The 9,114-nt window shown below is 33.1% G+C and overlaps 1 long non-coding RNA gene across 2 annotated transcripts in view; it reads left to right on the top strand.

Moving 5' to 3' along the window:
- LOC128249805 (uncharacterized) overlaps positions 1–9,114 on the top strand; it is a 284,671-nt gene that overhangs the window by 112,028 nt on the left and 163,529 nt on the right. The window contains exon 3 of one of the 2 annotated variants that reach the window (XR_008265925.1): positions 7,000–7,155. The exons of the other annotated variant lie outside the window; for it this stretch is intronic. This is a non-coding gene — a long non-coding RNA (uncharacterized LOC128249805). Of the gene's footprint in view, positions 1–6,999; positions 7,156–9,114 lie in introns of those variants that run through there. 2 annotated transcript variants of the gene reach the window in all.

Consider the following 9,114-nt stretch of genomic DNA (forward strand, 5'->3'; position numbering starts at 1 on the left):
TATATATATATATATATATATATCATTACATATCTATATACTTACATATATATATAATATAATTACAATACTGTGTACTTATATATACATACATGCATGCATACATACATACATACATATATGTATATATATATGTATATATATATATATATATATATTTTTTTTTTCTCTAAATGGATGGCGATATTTGTGGCACACAAATATATATATATATAAATATATATAAATATATATATGTGTATGGTTATATACATATTTATGAATGTATGTACACAGATACACTCACATATGCTTGTGTGTGAAGACATATACACACACACACGCACACTCACAGATGCAAGGCCATTATAGATTCCTTTTAGCAATTTTTTTTTTTTTTTTTTTTTCATTTAATTTACTCCTCTGTATTACCGAAGGAATCTTCTGCAAAGGTCAAGTGGAAGAATTTATCACATTTTTCAATAGATTTATTCCATTCCTGAAGTTGTTAACATCCAACATGTTCACCGCCACTACATAAACACACTGCAATTCTGTAGTTCCAGGAATATGTTTTGTAACTGATATTCTCAGCAATGCCTTGAATCGCATTTACCATTCTGACCCGCAAGTCTTCTATAGAACAAGATTGAACTGCTTCAACAACAGTTTTTACATATTTCATAAAATAAACTTGAAGTAATTATTTATTATTATTATTATTATTATTATTATTATTATTATTATTTTTTGTTGTTGTTGTTGAAGTTATTATTATTTAAATTAATTGGCAATTATAGTAAATGCTAATGAAATACATGTAACGAAGGTTCTAAATTTGTTATTTTACAGATTTATTCTTTCTGAGGTAGAATGAAAGAATGATATGAGTGTTGAAAATTCAAAATTCAAATTAAAATTTGTGCGAGAATGTCATGATGACCAGATACTCATTGACTACAAAACCATACTCAAACCTACATACAAACACATACAAATAGATACACACACACACACACACACACACACACACACACACACACACACACACACACACACACACACACACACACACATGCATGTATACACACATATATATGTATGTACCCACAAATATATATATGTATATATATATACATATATATATGTATGTACTCACAAATATATATATGTACTCACAAATATATGTATATATATACATATATATACACGCACCTTCTGTATGTTTCTATATGTATACACACACACTTTTAATTCTACTTTGTGATAACTAAAATAGCTCTAAGCTAATGAATATAATTATGCAACTCTTGTTCTGATGTCATTTACGACTCCCATGCAAGCCATACTAGCATTGCAAAAGAGACAAACGAATTGAACAAATGAATCACACACACACATACACACATGCATATGCACGAATACAATGCACACACAAGCACACCTACCTATAAGTCTTTCTGTAAAGTTGCTCAACTGCAAATGAAGCAACAGACAATAGCACATAATGTGTTGCATAAAATAATGGAAAAAATTCTGCAGAGAGGATCAGAATCACTTTCAGGAATGCAACGACATATCTACTAATTAGTCTATTCTATTATAGGTACAAGGCCTAACATTTGGTGGTGAGGGGAGGGGGATAGTCAATTATATCGACCCCGGTACTTAACTGGTACTTAATTTAACGAAACTGAAAGGATGAAATGTAAAGTCGACCTCGGCAGAATTTGAACTCAGAACGCAGTGCCAGGTGAAATACCGCTAAGCATTTTATCCAGCGTGCTAACGATGTCTACTAATAATTACAGTCTACAAACACACACACACACACACACACGCACGTGTGTGCATGTGTGTCAGATCATCATCATCATCATTATCATCATCATTAGTTGGGTGGTTTGACAGCATTCGTTGGATGATTTGACATATTTAATATCAGAATCTACTTTGGTTTGTTTTCTATGGCTGGATGCACTTCCTAATGCTAAACATTTTACACCATGTACAGCGTGCATTTTTTGTTTCGTGTGTGTGTGATTGTTGTGCTAATTTGGTTGCTAATACAGCTCACAAAACTATGAACCCTGAGGGAGGGTCATGTCAGTTTTTTATGTGGGGGCAAGGAGTTAATGTATGAGAAAAGAGGGTCTTGGAGTAGGTTCTTATCGAAGAATTGCATGGTTACTTACATTCTGTAGGAGACAGAGAGAATTTTGTGCATGGCCCTTTATATAGTGACATGCACAAAGTTCATGACCCTTAATTTATTTTCTAACTTCTCTTCATTAAAAATAAAAACCTGTACACACACATTAAAATTTGATTTTATGCAAAGTTCATTTAAAAACTCTCTCACTATCTCTCTCTATCTCTTTCTTTCTTTCTCTACCTACCTACCTACCTACCTATCTATCTACATACATGTCTGTCGGTCTATGTATATACTCTTTTACTTGTTTCGGTCATTTGACTGTGGCCATGCTGGAGTACCACCTTTAGTCGAGCAAATCTACCCCAAGACTTATTCTTTGTAAACCTAGTACTTATTCTATCGTTCTCTCTTTTGCCAAACCGCTAAGTTACGGGGACGTAAACACACCAGCATCGGTTGTCAAGCAATCTCAGGGGGACAAACACAGACACACAAACATACACACACCCACATACATATATATATATATATATATATATATATATATATATACTACAGGCTTCTTTCAGCTTCCGTCTACCAAATCGACTCACAAGGCTTTGGTTGGTCTGAGGCTATAGTAGAAGACACTTGCCCAAGGTGCCATGCAGTGGGACTGAAGCCGGAACCATGTAGTTTATAAGCAAGCTACTTACCACACAGCCACTCCTAAATATATATATATATATATATATATAACAATTAGAAAATGGAGGATAATATGCTGAACCCAACTATTTGCAGACGGTGTATCCCGTTGAATTCATTAATTTAATTCATAGCAAAAGTGACAAAATAAGAAAGAAAAATAAAGAAAAAGAAAAAGAACCTCCACTTTTACCCGCTCCCATTGATTGCACCTAGTATAGCACTAGTGTAGCAATAGTTGGGTACCCTCCCAGCAGTATACTGGATAGATACTATCCCTGAGTGGGTTGAACCCCAACCCCTAACTCTCTCACGTTATATATATATATATATATATACAGCGAGAAAAAGTATACATCAACTGTCAGACATTATATTATGTCTTTGTATTTATTCTAAAACATTTGAGAATATATACATATGTAAAGACTGTGTATTACATACATACATACATACATACCAGTAATTCATAGAATAGAAAAAGAAATATACATAAATACACACACACACACACACACACACACACACACACATATATATATGTAGTTATATGTATATAGTTACAGGCATACATATTACATATGTGTACCAAGGGAATAGTGAGTGAGAGAGAGAGAGAGAGAAATGATAACAGAAAGGAAGAAAGAGAAGAGAGAGAAATGAGAATTTGATATTTGACTTTCAAATTCTCTGGTAACTCCACGATTATTTTGAAAACCATATGATTGTTGGACATTTATAGAAAATGAAATACATACCTGTAATTCCCCTAGTAGTCAGAGCTGTTAGAAGTGACACAATTTCTTAATAAAGTTCGGCAGAATTAGGGATTTGAATTTGAAATTACAGAATTATAAGGGAAAAATAATGCATGGAACTCATGTATTTAATTTATTTTTGTTTACTTATTATGAAGATCCTAAAACTTCTTGTCAGTTTTAATCATCGATAGCACTATTTCATTCATTTAGAAATTGTCAGCATGATACAATCTGTGACTTTTTAATTAATTAATTTATGAAGTGAGATATTTCATTAAAGATGGAAATAACGACAGCCTTGAGGAAATCCATGGAATGTGTTATTTTTTTCCCCTTTTCCTTCATAGAACATTACAGGGTGTCCAGAAAGTTTGGCTACATGGAGTAAATAAAATCATAACATAAACAATTAAATATAAGAAATAATATCTTAAATTATGTGTTAATCCCCATGTGACTACATGAAGTAATTAAAATCATAATATAAACATTTAAATATAAAAAATAATAATTTCTTAAAATATGTGTTATTCCCCATGTAGGTACATGGAGTAAATAAAATCATAATATAAACAATTATGTATAAAAAATAATAATATCTTAAAGTATGTGTTAATCCCCATGTACCCAGACTTTGTGAACACCCTGAACATTATATCCATAGAAATTTTCAGAAAATCCAAAAAAATCCATGAGTAACACTGTAGGCATTGTCTTAGGAAAGAACATCTTTGAAAACTATATTCTTTTGTTATACACTTGTCCCCTCTTTTACCTTTATCTATTACAGTTATCCCAACACCAGGAAGTGAATGTCCCCTAGAAAAAGTTACACAAAATCATCCAAGATTAACATATTAGTTCATGAAGCAATAATGCAAATTTCTTGGATATTTGTCTTAAAGACCTTATTCTCATTGAAAACGCTAAATGTATTTGAAACTAATCTCTCTCTAATGCAAAAGATAAATGGATATCTTCGAGCAGGATTTCTTCCCTGGAATTAAACCCATCCATTTTGATCATGCATTATTTATCAACTCTGCTTATATGCAGAATTTGTCTAGGTTAGTCTTCTTCATTTCTGTTTGATGACATAATCCTTGCCAAAGAGAGATATATTTCATAACAACATAATTATCATATCATGATTTAAATTTAGCTCAGAAGCTGCTATTTGAGATCAATCTAGTAAGTTCATACATTATGGAATTTCTTTAGCCCTCTCTTAATCTTCAGCTTTGTTCTATAGTTTAATATTTAATTGTCTTATAAATAAATATATACGTTGCATCTATAATGGATTAAGTCTTCAATTTCCTTCCATATTCCTTCATTTCTTGGTTTTACAACTACTTTCTCTTCTACCATGTGTTTGAGGGGGTATATATATAAATATATTATTAAGATATCGTTTTACTGCTGGATACTCTTCCTGTGGCTAACCTCTGACTTTGAAGTACCAGGTGATTTATTCTTAATTAAAACATTCGAGATATACCAACATGACCTCAGCCCTACGAGTGAAATTTATAAAAGAATATATATATATATATATATATATATATATATATTTTGGAAGGTTTGGAGGTGATGTACAGGAATTATATATTAGAAAAAACAATAAGGTACTCAAATATCTGGATGGTTGTACATTTACAGATTTTTATTAATATGTCACATGTTTTATAAATATTAGTGCTTGCACCTATTCTTGTAGGTTTATCATCATCATCAACGATGATGATTTGATGATATATGTATATACACACATATATACATACATATAACGTTTGTTATGATATGAGGCTTGCGCCTGAAGAATATGTTTGAGTTCTCTCAACATATGAAACTATTAGTACTGCTTTAGTACATGTATTGTGACCTTTAAATAATAATAATAATAATAATATATATATATATATAAGATGAGATTAAGCTATAAAAATCTACAAACAAGCATATTATATGTTTTCAAATCAACTGCCAGACAGATATTACTATGGTTTCAACACCTGGGTAGTACTTATCCATCTGGTGGTGCCAGTGCATCGTAATCAGCAGAAGCAAAACATTACCATAATATATTCATTACACCAACACCTGCTTGTTATACAAGTATACCAAAGTATACCAACACCAAAGTAAATAATCGATATTAACTTATAATAACAAACAGCATCTATATATATGATTTTTGTGTACTATACATACAAATGCATACACATACCTACATATATATATATATATATATATATATATATATATATATATATATATATATATAAATATATATATATATATACACACATATATATATATATACACAATCAAATCCTCTTTTACCTTGTTGTATCACATGATTTCACCATAAATTGCCTGTTGCTGATGATCAATTTATAGTAAAATCACATGATATTACAGTGTCATCTGTTAGTGCTGACAAAATTTTGTCAGCTGACATAATCTTTGCTTTTCAAGCATTTGTTGTCAGCACAAGATGATTTCTAGGGTGGTTTACCATAGTCTACAGAATTAAAAACAACACATCCAAATTATGTTCCAGTATCCAAAGAAAGTGCTGTGTAGAATGGGTAGGAAGGCTGCTTGTTCATGGTATTTAAATTGCGATAGGAGTTCATATTTTATTATTACAGATGGATAGTATGGGGACATTAATTCCATGTGCTGTTCATTAAAAAAGGTCTTAAATTTCACGCTACGTTGGCTTTGTCGTCTCGTTTTATTTAACATATATATGATCACATAGAACTTGCATTAGATTCCTCACTCATACTATTATCGAACTGGGAGTCTAACTACAGTTCTTCTGGAACACTTACCTGCCATTTTGGGTCTTCTGGATAACAAAACCTCTCATATATAGCAGGCATCTTTCAGATTCTTATTTCTTTACTGCCCCCAAGGGGCTACACACAGAGGGGACATCTTTCAGAGGCATCTTTCAGATTCTTATTTCTTTACTGCCCCCAAGGGGCTACACACAGAGGGGACATCTTTCAGAGGCATCTTTCACATTCTGTCAACCAAATTTACACAAAGATTTGGTTGGTTCAGAGCTACGGTAGAATGCAATTGCTCAAAGTACCGTGAAGTGAGATTGAACAGAAAACCATATGGCTGGGGAAGCAAACTTCTTATTTCAGCATCTGGGAAAATTCCTTGCAGTATTTCTTCCAAATTTTGAATTCTGAGTTCATCTTTTTATGGTCAATAAAATAAAAAACTATAAAGTACCATAAACTATAAAGTTAATTGTAACCTAATAGCCCCGTCCCTTAAAACTATTGGCTTTATGTCTAAATGAAAAGAAAAAAAAATAATTGATTATTTAATTAAGCTTTTCCATTTCTCAGACATATTGTTTATATTTCTTTTTTGTTTCTTTTCCAGGTAAGTCATACAAGTGTCTTTGGACCACTCATTTACCAATTCCTGAGATATTGTGGGACGTACAGGAGGATACCAGAAATGAAACATGGTGAAGACAGACGTCTGAAGGGGTTTATTTTGGAGGTGAGGGGCTGTGCTGAAAATACTGGGACTAACAACTGAAAGAGGTGACTAATTCATTGTAGTTCCCTTCTGCCCTCTCCTTCATTCTGCCCCTCCCTTTCCTTACCTCTGCCCTCTCCCTCTCCTTACCTCTGCCCTCTCCCTCCTTCCCTCCACCTCTTCTCTCTCCTTCCCTCCAATCCCTCTTTCTCGCCTTCCATCCACCTCTCTCTCTCTTTCTCTCTCTCTCTCTCTCTCTCTCTCTCTGTATCCATTTATATATATAACTTTTGTATATGTGTGTGTGTGTTTTTCTGAGTAGATGTATGTGTATGGTGTGTGCAGGCGTGAGTGTTCTAAATAATAGATATTTTATACCTTAATATGTACGACAAACCCAGCTTTTGTCCATAGTAATAAAACAAGCAAGAAAATTCTCTTCATCGGCTTCAAACAGTTCCAGATTGCTCATGGACAAAGTGTACCTGGTTCGTTTCTGCTCAGGAATCAAAAGGCGAGGGACCCACCTTGCAGAAACCTTTGAGAACCGAAGTTCTTGTCACAACGTTGTCTGTTCTTTCAAGTGAGATGCTGTCTCTTGGCTATTTGACGACATGATATTTTTGGCAATCTTGCATTATCATACCAAGACAAGGTCAAGGTTGTCCTTAGTGGTCGCAGTTGGAGGTCATCCTGGTCTGGGGTCATCTTCCACACTCTCCCTCCCATGCTTGAATTCATTTGCCAAGCGTTTGACTGTTGCATATGAAGGAGCATTGTCTGTTAAGGTTCTCACCATATAGTTCTATATTTAAGAGGTGAGGAATTATGTACATTATTTGGTGGATATTTGTCCTCATCTTGTTTGTTGTTAACACAACGTTGCAGCTAATATACCGTCCAGCCTTCATCAGATGTCTTGGGGAAATTTCGAACTTGAGTTCTCATTCTTATGGATATATGGCATAGTGGTTAAGAGCGCAGGCTACTAACCCCAAGATTTCAAGTTTGATTCCAGTCAGTAACCTGAATAATAATAATAATAACATTGAAAAATATCTTAGGAATGAGAACCCAGGTTTCAAATTTCTCTAAGACACCTGATGAAGGCTAGAGGGTATATCAGCAGAAACGTTGCATTAACAAGGCAGTGAGCTGGCAGAAACATTAGCATGCTGGGCGAAGTCCTTAGCAGTATTTCTTCTGCTGTTATGTTCAGTGTTGAAAGTCCTCCTAGGTAGACTTTGCCTTTCATTCTTTTGGGGTCGATAAATTAAGTACCAGTTATGCACTGGGGTCGATGTAATCGACTTAATCCCTTTGTCTGTCCTTGTATAGAAATATATATAGGCACACACATATTTATGCACACGCACACATACACTTATATATACATGTATATACATATGTTTGTGTACGTGTATATATGTATATCCTTGGCAATTAGCCACCAATGGTCTTTTACATTTGAACAACCATCATGAAATTTATCTAGACACCCCAAAATTTAAGTGTTTCTTTTTCTTATTCCAGTTAATTTCCTTCATCGATTCACACCGCTGGTGTCTCACAAAATATTAAAACATTAAAACAAAGACGAAGAAAATACTTTTGATGTTTACATTTCTTTCTGTCAGAGATTATAAAGAAAACCTAGCTTTTGCACGATTTGTTTTTCAAAGATGTTTACAAAGAACCCTCTCCACCAACAAAAAAACAAAAACAAAACAAAACAAAACAAACAAACAGAACTGAAAATGTATATTCAGGCACAAAATTATATAACAGCACAATTTTATTTAAGAGACTTTTCGTAAATGTTTTAATATATTTAGTATAATACCTAAATACTCTGGAACATTGGTATCTATCTATCTATCTATCTATCTATCTATCTATCTATCTTCCTTCTCTTATTCTCTTATTTGTTTTAGTCATTTGACTGCAGCCATGCTGGAGCACCACCTTGAAGGACTTTTAGTTGACCGCAAGACAATATATATATCTATATAT

The sequence above is a fragment of the Octopus bimaculoides genome, chromosome 18 (assembly GCF_001194135.2).
Source record: "Octopus bimaculoides isolate UCB-OBI-ISO-001 chromosome 18, ASM119413v2, whole genome shotgun sequence".
NCBI lineage: Eukaryota > Metazoa > Mollusca > Cephalopoda > Octopoda > Octopodidae > Octopus > Octopus bimaculoides.